The 15,677-nt window shown below is 41.4% G+C and overlaps 1 long non-coding RNA gene across 2 annotated transcripts in view; it reads left to right on the top strand.

Moving 5' to 3' along the window:
* The first annotated feature begins 559 nt into the window (after positions 1–559).
* LOC122555859 overlaps positions 560–15,677 on the top strand; it is a 161,555-nt gene continuing 146,437 nt past the window's right edge. For both annotated transcript variants that reach the window (XR_006313375.1, XR_006313376.1), the window contains exon 1: positions 560–693. This is a non-coding gene — a long non-coding RNA (uncharacterized LOC122555859). The remainder of the gene's footprint in view (positions 694–15,677) is intronic.

Genomic DNA, 15,677 nt, shown 5'->3' with positions numbered 1-15,677 from the left:
TTCAGACACTCTTTAAAACCTACTTGTATGATGGTGGCTATTGCTTTTGTGTCATGTGGCCTGGTGTCTTATGTTACTTGATAACACTCCTGAAAATCACCTTAAGACATTTTAATACAATGAAGCTTGGTAAATACAAGGTGTTTTTGTTGCTTCTGTCTTGGAAAGCTCCTTTGTGTAATGTGCTTTTGCATGGCAATGTGCAAACAATTAGAAAACAACCAGCAATGTGTGTTTAATTAGCTAACAACAACAACATGAGTGCAATTAGTTAACAACCAACCAATCACTGGATATAAATGAAGGAATGAAAATCTGTGTGGTTTTTCTTTAGTATGTTTGATTCTGAGGTGAAATTATGCTGACACAGACTCTGGTGAGCCCAAACTGATTCAGGATTTGCTGTACTAAGAGCCTGGTGTTAAAAAAATTTAATGTTTAAATAACAGAATAAAACAGAAAGATCTGGAAAAAAAATCTCACAGGTCAGTAAAGAGAAAAATAGAGTTAGCTGGCTGGATTTCCAATTTGGAGTCAGGACTCTGATGTCAGTCTTGACTCTGACCATTCAGAGAAGAGTCACCTGACAATGCTGGGATTGGTCAATGAGTAGGCATATTCACTGTCCAATGAAGGATGCTGGGATGATTCCTAGTATTGGAGGGCCATTATAAGGTACCCCTGTTTTTGCAGGTAAGAGCAAACGGTATCTCTGTGCGAGAGTATGACCTTTAGTCCAACTCATCCATGCTGACATATATCCTTGCCTAATTTAGTCCCATTTTCCAGCACTTGGCCCATATCTCTTTAAACCCTTCCTATTTATATACCCCTTCAGATGCTTTTTAAATGCTGTAATTGAACAAGCCTCCACCACTTTCTCTGGTGGCTCATTCCATACACACACCACAGTCTGTGTGGAAAAAGTTGTCCCTTGGGTCCCTTTTGTATCTTTCCCCACTCCCCCTGAACCTATGTCCTCTAGTTCAGGACCTCAGGGAAAAGACCTTGTCTGTTTATCCTATTCATGCCCCTCATAATTTTGTAAACCTCTAAGATCACCCCTCAGCAGTTTTTGCTGTAGCAACGGATGCTGTTTACCAGAGTAAGTTTTTATATATCAATTCAAAGTGCTGATCTAATTCATTAATTATGTCATGATATCCAGTGTAGGTTATTAATCTTTAATCTCATTAACATGTAAGCCTTTAATTTTGGGTTGAGAGAAAATGGAAAAAAATGAGCTGGGACACTTTGATTACCGTTTGAAAGTCCCTTGACCTGAAAGCAGCCAAGCTCAATGGGAATTTATAAAGGAATGTCAAAGTAATGTGGCTGAAACTGTTTACTGGACTCTGTCTACTCCTGTGAGAATTTTATAGGTTTCCATGAGATCATCCCTTATCCTTCAAAATTTCAGTGAGTAAAGTCCTAACTGATTCAGTCTCTCTATGTACATCAGTCCTGCCTTCCCAGGAATCAGTCTGGTAAAGCTTAGTGGCCAGACATCTCTCCTCAGATAAGAAGAGCAAACTGCATAACATATTCCAGGTGTGGTCTCCACCAAGACCCTGTATAATTGCAGCAAGGCATTCCTGATCTTGTACTCATCCTCCTGCTATGAAGGCCGACAAACTATTTACCTTCCTTACAGCCTACACTTATATACTTTCAGCAACTGGAGTAAAAGGACACCCAGATCTCATTGTGCATTCCCTTTCCAGATTTATTTCTGCTCCAGTAATGTCTTTCTTTTGCTACCAAAGTGAACCTCACATTTATCCGCATGATACTTCAACAGCTGTGCATTTCCCCTGCATTTCCCCTGCACTCAACTTCTCAAACACACTCTCAAACATCTCTACATCCTCCTCCCAGCTCACCCTCCCACCCAGCTTTATGCCATCTGCAAAAGTGGTGTCACTATGTACTTTGTATTGATGGATAGATAACATATTCCACCATGATATGGTTGAGCTGACAACAAAAACAGGAAAGTTTATATTTGCCTAAGCAAGCTCTCTGTGGTGATAATTATTTTCTACCCTGGGATGTTTACTCTACAAAGGTCTTTGTTAAATAGCTGGACATGGAGAGGGCATGAAGATGGAATAGGAGGCAGGAAGAGCAGACAGTGGGCTCTAGGTGAGTGTGTGAGGGTAAAGAGCCAGAAGAATGAACCATTTTTGCACCCTGCTAACCACCCTCTCACCCTTCTCTTTCTCTTTTTTTTCTCTCTTTTTTTTTCTCGCTCTCCCCTCGCTCTCCCCGTGAGTGTGTGAGGGTAAAGAGCCAGAAGAATGAACCATTTTTAATACAACTGGAACAATATCTCAGCCCTGCTAACCACCCTCTCACCCTTCTCTTTCTCTTTCTCTTTTTTTTCTCGCTCTCCCCTCGCTCTTCTCTCACCCTCTCTCTCTTTCCCACTCCCTCCCTTGCTGTCTAGAAAATCTGTCAACATGATAGCTTCAAATATTTTTCTTTGGAACTATTGCATTTGGGTTTTAACCCAAAATTCAAGACATAAATAATTGCAATGTTTGAGAGGAAGAAAAAAAAAATGTCTGTTAAATTGCATATTCTGTGACTGAATTTTATTTTTGCCTATTCAAGGTTGGCTGATAGATACATAAGAACCAATAGCAGGAATAGGCTGTCAGGCCCTTTGATCCTACTCCGTCATCCAATAAGGTCATGGCTGATCTTTTTGTGGACTCAGTTCCACTTACCCGTGCTCTCACCATATCCCTTAATCCCTTTATTGTTTAAAAAAAAGTCTATCTTAGCTTTAAAAATGTTTATTGAAGTCACGTCAACTATTTCACTGGGCAAGGAATTCCATAGATGTACAACCCTCTGGGTGACGAAGACCCTTCTCGACTCAGTCCTAAATCTGCTCCCTCTAAACTTGAGGCTATGCCCTCTTGTTCTGGGTTTTACCTGCCAGTGGAAACATCCTCTCTGCTACTATTTTACGTATTACCTCTATGGTCTGGTCTACATGTGATGACAGACCAACAACATTATCGATTCTTAAATGGCTCAGTTCAAGGACAATTAGGGAGGGGCAACACTGACCTTGCCAGTGACACCCACATTCCATCAAAGCATAAAAAGCCTCGAGACTCAAAACCACAAACCTCAGCACTTGCAAGTTCTACAATTTTATTTTATGATTGACTGGAAATTTGCTCATTGACAGTACAGGACAGAACTTTGTTTTTGGTCTTGCTTCCATTCAGGAAATTATGAGGAGTGAAGATTAGGAGGGAGATATTGTCAGGAGCATTCTGAACTTGATTTCTTTCTTGGTTAAACCAGCATTAGTTCTTCAGCTCCGTCAGAGGATAAACGTGTACACTACAGATGTGGGGAGGCCTCTCAACTTCAAGCAGTTAAAGTAAGAAAACCAAACATAGCCAAGAGAAAACTGCTGCAAGGAGATTGACACAGATCAAGTCCTTACATTTTGTGTTTTCTTCTCAAAGTTAAAATATTTACTGCTGCTTTGATTCCAGGAAAGCTTCCAGTGTTGGATAACTGAATGATAGAAGAGAATGAAAACCATCAGGGCATTGTGGTTTATCTTGTGGCTTTCTTGTTTGGACCAGCCATAGAGATTGTTTGTTTGTATTTCCGAACATGTTTTCTGACTCCACCTAATATCAGTAAAGTACAAAACATAGGGGTAGATTCTTTGTTGCCAAGCAGTCCTGAATAGCTGGCCGACAATATCGTGGTGAGGCCTGCTCTGGTTTGAGGTCTGCTTCTCATTAAGTGTCTGTGGTGGACTGTGAGCGCAAATCATGGTACCCTTGGCAACGCGTTGGCTCTGGATTATCGCAGCGTCAAGCAGCCTTGCCAGGCGAAGTTAATCCCATTGGGTTGGGTGTGGGGGCACTTTACTCTTGGGAGTGGAGGAAGCCAAAGGCACAGCAGCCCAGACTGAGTCCGATGGAGCACTCCTGTCCATACAGATCCCAGAAAGCATTTTTAAGAAACATTCCCATTTGGATTCTTCGTCAGTAGACTGAGTTGATATAGGGAAAAGTGTGTACAATTTTGGAGCAGAAACAGGCCCTCAGCCCTTTGAGCTTGCTCTGCTAGTTTGGGCAGCACAGTGGCACAGTGGTTAGCACTGCTGCCTCACAGCGCCAGAGACCCGGGTTCAATTCCCGCCTCAGGCGACTGACTGTGTGGAGTTTGCACGTTCTCCCCGTGTCTGCGTGGGTTTCCTCCGGGTGCTCCGGTTTCCTCCCACAGTCACAAAGATGTGCAGGTCAGGTGAATTGGCCATACTTAAAATCTAATCTAATCTAATCAATAAGACCAATGGCTGATCTAATTATTTCCTGCCTACCCCGATAATCTTTTACATGCTGGCTTATCAAGAGCCAATCGCTTTTGCTTCTGTTTTTGAGGTTTTGAGGAAAAGCTTTCCAAAGACTCAAGATCCTGTGACAGAAAAAATTCTCTTCATTTGTCTTAAATGGGTGGTCCCTGACTTTTAAGCAGTGACCCCCAATTCTAGGCTCTCCCACAAGAGTAAACATCCTTTCTGCATCTCCCCTGTCAAGATTCCACAAAATCGTTGTATATTTCAATCAAATTACCTTTTATTCTTCTCCCTCCAGAAGATATGAACTCAGCCTGCCCAACCTTTCCTTGTAAGACATCCCATCATTCTGGGTACTACTTCCAGTGCATTTCTATCCTAGCTTAAATAAGGACACCATTACTTTGCACAGTACTTTTGATGTGGTTCCTCAATGCCTTGCATAACTAAAGCATAATCTCCCCACCATTGAATTTAATTCTCTGCACAATAAATAATTTATATTTACTTCCCTGATGAATTGCTGTACCCACATACTAACCTGTTTACAATTCATGCACGCAGACCCCAGGTTCCACTGCATCTCAGCTCTGCCATCTCTATGCAGATGATACATCTCCTTTCTATTCTTCTGCCAACATGGACAAGTTTCCCAAGATATACAGTATCTGCCACATCTTTGCCCGGCCACATAACCTATTGGTATCCCTTTATAGGCTTAAATCCTCTTCACAACTTAATTTCCTACCTATCTTTGGCCCATCAGTATATTTAGCAACCATACCTTCAGCCGCTTCATCCAAGTCATTTATATAAATTGTAAAAGATTGACACCAAAGCAGTGATCACTGGCATGCCACTTGATGTATCTTGCCAACCAGAGAATTACAGAACAGAAAAAGGTCACTCTGCCCATCATAACTGCACTGGCTATGAGTGTGATGCCAATTTGCTTGCTTTTCCCTGTAGCCCTCAACTTGTTTCTATTTAACTAATAACCTGATATCCTCCTTGAATATGTCTGTTGATCCTGCCTCCACCACAATTCCAAGCACAGGATTCCAAACTCTGACTAGCTGTTATGAGGAAAAGAAATTCTACCTCCTTTCACATTTTGTGATCCACTTTAAAACTATACCATCTGGTTCTTGATTTGTTTTACAAGCAGAATGTTTCTCCTTATCCATTCTGTCCAGATCCATCATGATTTTGTAAACTTCGGTCACATCTTCCTTCCAAATTCTTTACCCAAGGAAGACAGTCCTAACTTCTCTAACTTAACCTAATAACTGAAGTTTCTTTTTCCTAGAACCATTCTCTCATACCTTTTTTTGTGCCTTCTCCAGTACATTCATATCCTTCCGTAAGTGTGGTGCCAGATCTTCAAACTGAAGTCTAACCAGTGTCCAATATATATATTCATCAAAAACTCTGTACTCTTATAATCTATGCCCCTATCAATTCAACCAAGAACACGGCATCATTTAAGAAATGTTCTCTCTGCGCTGCCACCTATAATTGCTCTACTCTGTTTCGTTAGCCAGCCAATCTTCCATACGGGACAGTATGTTATCACCTGCATTATGAGCTTTTATTTTCATCAATAACTTTTAGGTTATTAAAAGCAATTTGAAAATCTAAGTACAATACATCCAACGAGTTCTCATTTATTCACAGCATGTTACATCCCCAAAAAGCTCCAATATATTCAAAGTTTGTGAGAAGATTTGTGAGAAGCTCCAATATATTGGTTAAACACGATTTCCCTTTGAATAAACCATGTTAACTTTATCTAAGTGCCCTGCAGTAACATCTCTAATGGTTTCTTCTAATATCTTCTAATATCTTCTATCTTCACAATGCTTTCCAGCTTTGTGACTCCTCCATTTCCAATCTATCGGAACCTTTCCTGAATTTAAGGAATTTAAAAAATTATAAGTAATGCATCAAATATCTCTCAATCCCTTCTTTCAAGGTTGTAGAATTAAACCCATATTCATCAAGACATAGGGACTTGATAGCATGCAACTTCAACTCTTACCCCAGTTTCACTTCCCTGGTCATTGTAATTTCCTTGAGTTCCTTGCTCCCTTCTATTTGCTGATTTTTAGCTACTTCTGGAATGTTATTTGTATCTCTTACAGTGAAGACCAATACAAAATATCTGTTCAATTCATCCTGCCTTCTCCTTATTTTCTATTAGAAATTTCTCAGAATCATCTTCTATAGGATGAACTCATTGATAAATCTTTTCTTTTCTGAAATATCTACAAAAACTCTTGCTTTCAGTTTTTAAGGACTTCTAGCTATCTTTCACATGCATTCTAATTTTTTCATACATTTTAATCATTGGATCACTCTTTTCTGTTTTATATTCTGCCCAATCTTCTGACCAGCCACCTATCTTTGCATAGTTATATGCTTTTCCTTTCAAATATACTACAGTTTTTAACTTGTTTTGTTGACTGTGAATGGTGGGTCCTCTCCTTGGATTGTTTTTTCTATTCATTGAAATGTATATATTCTGTGTATTCTGAAAAATCTTCTTTGCTGTCTGCAGCTACATCTCTATTGACCTATTTCCTGACTGTGTTTGCCAGTTTACTTTACATAGCTTTGCTTTCATGCCCTCCATAATTGCCATTACTATATTTTAAAATACTAGTCTTGACCCACTCTTCTTCAAACTGGATATAAGATGTGACCATGATATGATCACTGCTACCTAGAAGGTCCTTTAACAAGTAAATTATTAATGAATCCAATCGCATTGCACAATACCAGGTCTATTATATCCCGTTCTTTGGTTGGCTCTAGAAATATGCAGCTCGAATAAAATATTCCAAAAACATTTTATATCTCTTCAACTAGATGATATTTCGCCCATGTGATTTTTCTAGTTTAAATTAGGATATAATTCCCCAAGATTTTCACTGTAACATTCCGACAATATCCTATTATTTCTCTTCTACTACATGGTTACTGCTGGGCACCTGTACAGCACTCCAACTAGTGACTTCTTGCCTTCCTTTTTCAAATCTCTATCCAAGCCCGTTCTAGATCCTGGTTTTCTCAATGTAAGTCATCACACATTCTATTGTGTTCATACCATCTTTTATTAATGGAACCACCCATCCATCTTTCTGTCCTTCCTAAATATCAAGTTCCACAATCACAACACGGCATCTGCCCTGCCATCTGAATTTTTTTTTATTAACGAAATGACTTTAATCAATTGTTTATTTAGGAAAAGAATTGACTTTGTTGAAAGTTTCACTCTGACTAGATAATTAAGTCAGACTTAAAAGTGTTAAAGGGTTCTAAAGTGTAACTACTAAACGCACATTGCCACTAGTAGCAAATGATACATAAAAACAAAGGATAAAACATTACACAACAGCCACTCACTATTTACTTTTCACTAACACATTATATGCATGGCATGATCTCTAGAGTCTAAAACTACTCCTAGATCCCATTGACTGCAGAGCACCCACATTTAAATAGCTAAATTCAAATTCGAAAGAACTGCAGATGCTGGAAATTGGAAACAAAAACAGAGATTGCTGAAAATGCTCAGCAGGTCTGGCAGCATCTGTGGAGAGAAATCAGAGTTAACGTTTTGGGTCCAGCAACCCTTCCTCAGTGTACTTAGAACTTAGAATCCCTACAGTGTGAAAACAGGCCCTTCAGCCCAGCAAGTCCACACCAACCCTCTGAAGAGTAACCCACCCTGCCCCATTCCCTTATTTTTCTACATTTCCCCTAACTAGCACACCTCACATTACAGGCAATTTAGCATGGCCAATCCACTTAACTTGCACATCTTTGGATTGTGGGAGGATCTGGAGGAAACCCACGCAGACACCGGGAGAATGTGCAAACTCCACACAGGCAGTTTCCCAAGGCTTGAATCAAACCCGGATCCCTGGTGCTGTGAGGCTGCAGTGTCAACTACTGAGCCACCATGCCGTCCCATGGTGTAGCTGTTGTACTTACCTGGAGATCCCAGCAAAGCAAAAAAATGAATTAATGATGGAAGCGAAGTAGTAACTTCTTGACATTTTGTTTATAGTGCAATTGCCCCATTTTTGGTCATGTTGAAAACTTCAAACTCTCCTCCTTAGTTACACTGCAAGGGTTAAACCACACACAAGAGGCAGGAAATTCCGGTCAGACAAATGTTCAGATTTAGAACCCTAAAATACTAATATTCCTGAAAGAATTTATTTTTAACAAATGCCCAAAATACCCAGGGTATTTTTGCAATTTATCTTCAAAAATCAAATGTGATTTGAAAAGTTATTTTTATAGACCTTATAGATGGTATTAGTAGCATAATCTGCTTTGATATTTTAAGGAATAACAGACCCTTTTAGAAATCTGGAACATGTTAACTATCAATGTGCAAATTAGATTTTTTTGGAAAATATTAAATTCAGGCTTTGAATAACTAGCCAAGAGTGTTGTTTTCTTATTTGTCCAGAATACATGGAGGAGTATTTTGTTTCACAAATAAGGTTTAGATGATTAAGAACTGTATAGGGAAAAAAAAAAGAATTCTGTAGTACCCTGCTACTTGCGTACAGGAGGATCACAATTATTTGTAGTTCAAACTCTCATGCCATACTTTTAAATGAACCATTGTTACATGTAAAATTTTTCTACAGCTGGCTCTACTGAGCAAAATTACACACATTAACCTTCTAGATAAACAGGCAGGCAGATGCATGAATAACCAAATCTCTACGTGATGGACCCTGCATCTGTATGCATTTGGAATTTAACAGAAAACATTGATTGTCAAATGGCTCAATTTAAAATACAATTGGTTTGTCCACTTTGATTTTGGTCCCAATATTGAATACTTGTTGCTTATTTTAATTTTGTACAGATTTTTTAATACAAACTGTGACTTCTTTACAATGTAGATGAGCCCAGCAATACAACAATGCTCTTTTGAAGTTTTCTTGCAATGGAGAAGCCATACACCAGATCTCTCTTTGTAACATATTCCAGTGTTACAATACATTATCTTTCCCAGTAGACAAGCATACGGATAGCACACTTGGTATTTCAGATGTTGTTTTGGAAAAATGTTAAGAGTACTGTGTTCAAAAATCAATTACTAAATAAGATTATTAAATAGGACCATTTATTCATTACCCTTAAATCTGTGTATATTGTCAATGGCAAGTGTAATTACTGACTCTGTAATGTATTTATCAACATTTTCACTGATCAAAGTCATTGAATTGTATGTCACATATCATTTTGCACTTTTATCATATCAGTGGGACTGACAGGTCTCTAATCTCAGTCTCAGTGCTTTCACCCTTCTTGAACTTTGCCACCATGTAGGTCATTTTCTTGTCACCTGGGACCAGCGCTTGGTCCAGTTAAATCCTGGAGAGTCGATAGATGCGATAATAGCTGTAGGCGCATTTCTTCAAAACTCTGGGGAAAAGACAGTGTGAGCCCTAAGATTTGTTTGGATTGGGTTTCAACAGACGTAACATAATATTGGCGACAAACTACACACCTTATGCTAAAATGCAGTGAAAGTTTTTACTGGATTTAATACAAAGAAGCTTAAAATAATAATAAACAGAGAAAACACCTGAAAGCCTTCTGACTATCGAAAAGCTTCAAGTGCACTTTCCTGCTGGGTCTGTCATGAACAAAGGAGCAGTGATTGATGTGAAAAGTCCAACTAGCCTGTCCCAGGTCGTGGTGATACTTGAGGCAGCACCAGGAGCTGATTTTTTTTTCAGAAATCAGCTAAGTGTCAATTTTGGTAAGTTACATTGGAAGGTTTCTCACATGCTATTCTCTATAGCTCACCCCATTAACTAAGCACCACACCTTGATTGCACCCCGCTTGCCCTATCTCCCACTCAGCAGCAGCTCGAAATGGCTGATTAACCAATACCAAATCCCTGGGCTGATATTGGATGAAGCCTTTGACTTATGTGACAGGAGCCCTTGACTGAAGCATGCTTCCCTTAGCCTGATTGAGATCTACGCCTCTGAAAACTTTGAGAGATGGCCATTTGACTTTTGATTTGTGATGACATCCATGACAAGCTGCCTAGTTTTGGGTCAGTGCTAAAAGTCACTAGTTACCTGATGAAGGAGCAGCGCTCCGAAAGCTTGTACTTTCAAATAAACCTGTTGGATATAACATGGTGTTGTGATTTTTGATTAAGCTTAGATTAGATTACCTACAGTATGGAAACAGGCTCTTTGACCCAACAGGCCCACACTGACCCTCCGAAGAGTAACCCACCCAGACCAATTCCACTATCCTGCACTTACCCCTGTCTAATGCACCTAACACTATGGGACAATTTCGTGTGGCCAATTCATCTGATTTGCACATCTTTTGATTGTGGGACGAAACCCACGCAGACAATTCCTGAGGTGGGAATTGAATCCAGGTCCCTGACGCTGTGAGGCAGTAGTGCCAACCACTGAGCCACCATGCCATTAACAGTGAAAGCAAGCCAGAAGGGCTCTGAGCTTTTAACCTCTAGTTGAAGGCACAGACACAAAAAGAAACAAGGCAAGTATGTTGTCAGCATCCAAGTAGGCTCAAAGTGAATGGTCGCTAAAAAAGTAAGCATGCCGGCCTGAAATATACCCTGGGTGAATCCCTGAATCCAGGGATGAGTGCCTGTCCCTGTGTGTAAAGAGTCCTGGCAGAAGCACTAAATGAAAGATACTGGTGTCTCCCAAAGTGTAGCACTGAAGTGCAGGACTGTGTGGTAAATGGTTTGGAGATGTGACATGAAGACGCAAAGAGGCAGGAAGTGGAGACAGGTACGCCCTGCCTGTGGACAGTGCCCTGAGAAATTGACACTACCTGTCCAGGATGGAAGTCTGGAGTTACCAGGTACCCGCTCTGACTCTCCTGACACCATCTAGCACATGTAAGCAAAGGAAAATGTAAATCACCATGGGATTTGGTACAAATGGCATGCAAGTAGGCCTCTTATCACTCGCTGGCGGGATTCTCATCTCACCATCAACATTTGGTTGCAAAATTGGCCCTCTTTTTATTTTCAATTTAGAGAATCTCATTCCTGCCAATCTTGCCATGTTTTCCTTTCCTAATTGCCATTACCCACAATGTTCAGGGTCTGCCCGACTCTATACTTTCTATCCCATACAAAGCAAATCATCTCCTGGTCAAGGCAAAAATGAAACACATAAGACCCCCAAAATGCCAATTATACTATTGGAAGCTAGAAATAACGCAATGCTACTGTTAAGAAAATGTTAGATATAGCTGAAGGCAATCAGTTGATCAACACAGTGTTGTGAACATTCTTATGAGAGCATTAGTTTCAGTACAAAGCAGTAACACAGTCACCGTATATATTATTTAAAATAACTCTATCTATTTGAAAATATTGTGAATTGAGTAAAAGGAGAGGAATTGTCAATGACGACTTGAAACTTTAATAAAATGTTAAGAGTGGTGAACAGATTTCTTTGCTTAACCTATTATTCTATTATTAATAGATTGTCCAAATGTTGATCTGTCACCTCAGCCATAAGATGTTGGCACTGGGGTATTTTCCAAAATCAGTTATGAATAGAGACAGTAGTTTAGATTTTGAAACCTCATTCAGAACCCCTCTGCTTGTGGTAATGATGTTTTCCCGTGAATTTAAAGTTTACAAACTTTGAGAGGCATTTCAGACAGAAAAAGGAATATACAAAGGCTGATCCTCCAGGCATGTTAGTTTCTTGACTGTCTGTCTTTGTCTAATAAATCCAATAGCTTCGTAAGAGCTCAAACCAGATTAGGTTACCTCTCTGAAATTACTGTAGTCTTCGTGACTCTGGTTGAGCAAATTGTGTTCTTTGCAAGTGCAGATTTTTCTCTACTACTGGATCCTTTGCCAGTTCAACAATCCAAGATGTAGATGCTTGCTATTTTTAAAAATTTTATTGGGAGTGCATATCAGTATCTAAGCCAACATTTATTGTCCACTGTTGTAGGGAAAATCACCAGCTTTGGAGTTGGAGTCGGGGTTCAATGACAAAGTTTATTGTACAAGGAAATACCAGAGCTCCAGGGAGAGAAAGACACCAACAGCACAATAGTCAGCTGCGAATCTTCTCTCAACCTGGAGCATATGTCAAGATACTTCTTTACATTTGTAATATAGTAGGTCAGTGATGAGATTATTGTCTTTGTAACATTGTTTATCGTAAACATTGCAGAATCGTTGATAGTTTCGATGCAGTCATTGTCAGTTCCAGCCCGATCATTGTCAGTTTAGCGCAGACATTGTCAATTTCAGCATCTGCGCGGAAGTCCATTGCTATAGTGATGGCCGCTAATTGCTCTTCCTGAGAAGGATGACTACTGCAGTTCTGGCTATTGGCACTTTGTATTGAGTCTGTATCAAACAGTTAGCATTTCTATCAAAGGTGTTGGCTGGACCCAGACACCTTGGCGGGCTGTATATGCTACTCATGTGTATTCTCTCTCCACCTACCTGAAACTAATCAACTAGGTTGTGTGTGCATTGTGCTGATATCCTGGTGGCCCCAGGCAGTATCTGTGTTTGCTCTGCTGTCTCTCTCCATATTGTGGTCCGGCGACCATCTTATGTGTCCATGTGCTTAGTGTCACCATGTCCTGTGCCATCTCCTACTTCACTCCCCCCTTTGTGGTCAAGGAGGTGACTTCGCAGATCTCTCACAGACCACAGGTCACCTCTAGAAGCACCTCCTTCTGAGGGGTATCATGGAGTGTCAATTTTGTTGGGGCTCTTCCATGGTGACACTCGCTGCTGGCTCAGTTCTCATCGGTAGCACCTTACAGCAGATCTTTAAACACCCAAGGCCCACACAGAATACCAGCATGAGTGCAATGAGGAGAACTATCCCGTGTGCCAAATAGAGTCCCCTAGATTTACCTATCAACCAATTTAGCCAGCTGTTTGTAATTGTGGCCCCCTGTCGAAAATTATCTAACTGGTGTTGGATATTCTTGATGGCTTCTGCAATGTTAGAAGAGTCATTAATAACATGGGTGATACAATTGCCACCAACAATTGTACAAACTCCCCCTTGCTGTACTAATTGTCTGGTGTGTGCAGAGTCTGAGTTCAGCCAACTCTGTATTAATTGCTTCCAGAGCTTTTGAGGTATTATTGGCTAAGATAATCAGGCCACATACAAGGTAATTTTGGGTTTTAGTGCTAATGACCCCTGCTGCACCCGCCCCCCCCCAAAAAAAAGATAGAGATCCCAAGAATCCATAACCCAGCGGTGACCCCAAAGTGGTGGGGATCTGCCAGTCAGCACAGAACTCCTGGCTGATGGAGCGAGTCACTATCCTTCACCAGACATGTCCCCCCTGGGGCATGGTACAGTAAGGAGTGCAATTGTCACTACCGCAAACAGGTTTGGGAAGTCTGGGATGTCTATTACACAAATCCCCTTAAATAGAAAAGCAAATCCCTTCGCCGCTCAGTAACATACATTGTCCTGTCCTTCTGCCTGTTTGTCCACCCGTGTCGCCTCAATGGCTTGGGTGCTCTTCTCGCCATCACCACCCCCGCAGCCCCCACTCCCAAGCTGGTAAATATCAAACGGGTATGTCCGTGTGGCAGAGTGCCATTGCACTGACCATACCTCTTCCCATTCCCTTCCACCACCACTCTCTCCCTAGGCTTGTTATCATGGCCTCTATCCCGTATGGCAGAGCCCATGGTGCAGTTCTGTGTTCTGTATACAAGCTGGTGCTACCACCTTGTTTCCTTTCCTCCCCTTTCCTCCCCTTTCCTCCCCTTTGAATACTCCCTGCAGTTTCCATTTCTCTCTCTCTCTTTTCCTGCAGCATGTCCTCCTGTAGCTGCTGAATTTGGATAGTGTCTTTTGCTAATTCAATAGTGGCTACTGCAGCCTCATCAATGGCTTCTTGTTCTAGGGCTTTCTGAGCTGATTGGTTTGCTGCCTGGTTTCCTTTGAATTTTAGCCAACCTCGGCTCCCTCTTGCTGGCTCCTTTTGATGGGCTTTTATTTTTATTACTGCAGCGTCTTTTGGCTGTTCACTGGCACACAACAGTGCCTGAATTCTTATTTGGCGTCTGATAGTAGGGGGTCCCATTCTGGTGGTGAACCCTCTTCTATCCCATGCTACCATGTAGTCATGGACTATACCGAAAGCATATTGACTGTCTGTATATATGTTCACAATTTCACCTTTTGCTAGTTCAAGTGCTTTGGTGACTGCTGCCTGTGCGGACTGACTTCCATCAATCCTTCTGGACATAACTGTTTCTAACTTAGCATTTACCACAGCTCATCCTGTTTGGGACAATCCTGCTATATATTTTCATGATCTGTCCACAAATAGGGTCTCCTTGTCTGTGTCTGGGACAGGGGTGGGGGGTGGCGTTATCCTTTACTGTCCCCCTGTATTAATTGCTTCCCCATTTATATTAGATTAGATTACTTACAGTGTGGAAACAGACCCTTCGGCCCAACAAGTCCACACTGACCCGCCGAAGCGCAACCCACCCAGACCCATTCCCCTACATTTATCCCTTCACCTAACACTACGGGCAATTTAGCATGGCCAATTCACCTAAGCTACATATTTTTGGACTGTGGGAGGAAACTGGAGCACCCGGAGGAAACCCACACAGACATGGGGAGAATGTGCATACCCCACACAGTCAGTCGCCTGAGCCGGGAATTGAACCCGGGTCTCTGGTGCTGTGAGGCAGCAGTGCTAACCACTGTGCCACCGTGCTGCACCACAGTTGTGTGATTCCTCTGAGTCTGGAATTCCCTCAGCTTGGTTTTCTCCTGTATCCCTAACTATTACCAGGGACTGACTTGGGGAAAAAAGGACAGCCTCCTACTTTGCCCTTCTCATATTGGAGATGGCCCTCAGTTTCCCTGTCTTTAGCATCTCTACTAGAGTATGTTTAGTGTGGAGGGTGACATTCCCTGTCATTACTATGGGCTTGTTAACCCTAACGGCCCAAGCAGCACAGTCTAAGGCTGCTATGCACCTGGCAACCCAGTGACTACTGATTCTTCTGTAGTTGAGTAGTACTCTACGGGCCTTCTCCTGCAACTGTGGTCTTGGGTGACCACTGTTGAGTAAAATCCTCCCTCATTATTACAGTGGATAGGAAAATCTTTGCTGGGATCTGGCAGCCCTAGCCCAGGGGCCGATATGAGTTGAGCTTTAAGCTGACTGTATGCCTCCTCCTGCAGTGGCCCCCAGGTTACAGGTTCCAAGGCCGGTTTCCCTCCTTTAGTTAATCTCTGACTCAGTTCAGCCAATTTTGCAAACTCAGAT

This window comes from Chiloscyllium plagiosum, chromosome 1, assembly GCF_004010195.1.
Source record: "Chiloscyllium plagiosum isolate BGI_BamShark_2017 chromosome 1, ASM401019v2, whole genome shotgun sequence".
Classification (NCBI taxonomy): Eukaryota; Metazoa; Chordata; class Chondrichthyes; order Orectolobiformes; family Hemiscylliidae; genus Chiloscyllium; species Chiloscyllium plagiosum.
This window is presented reverse-complemented; position numbering and strand designations above follow the sequence as displayed.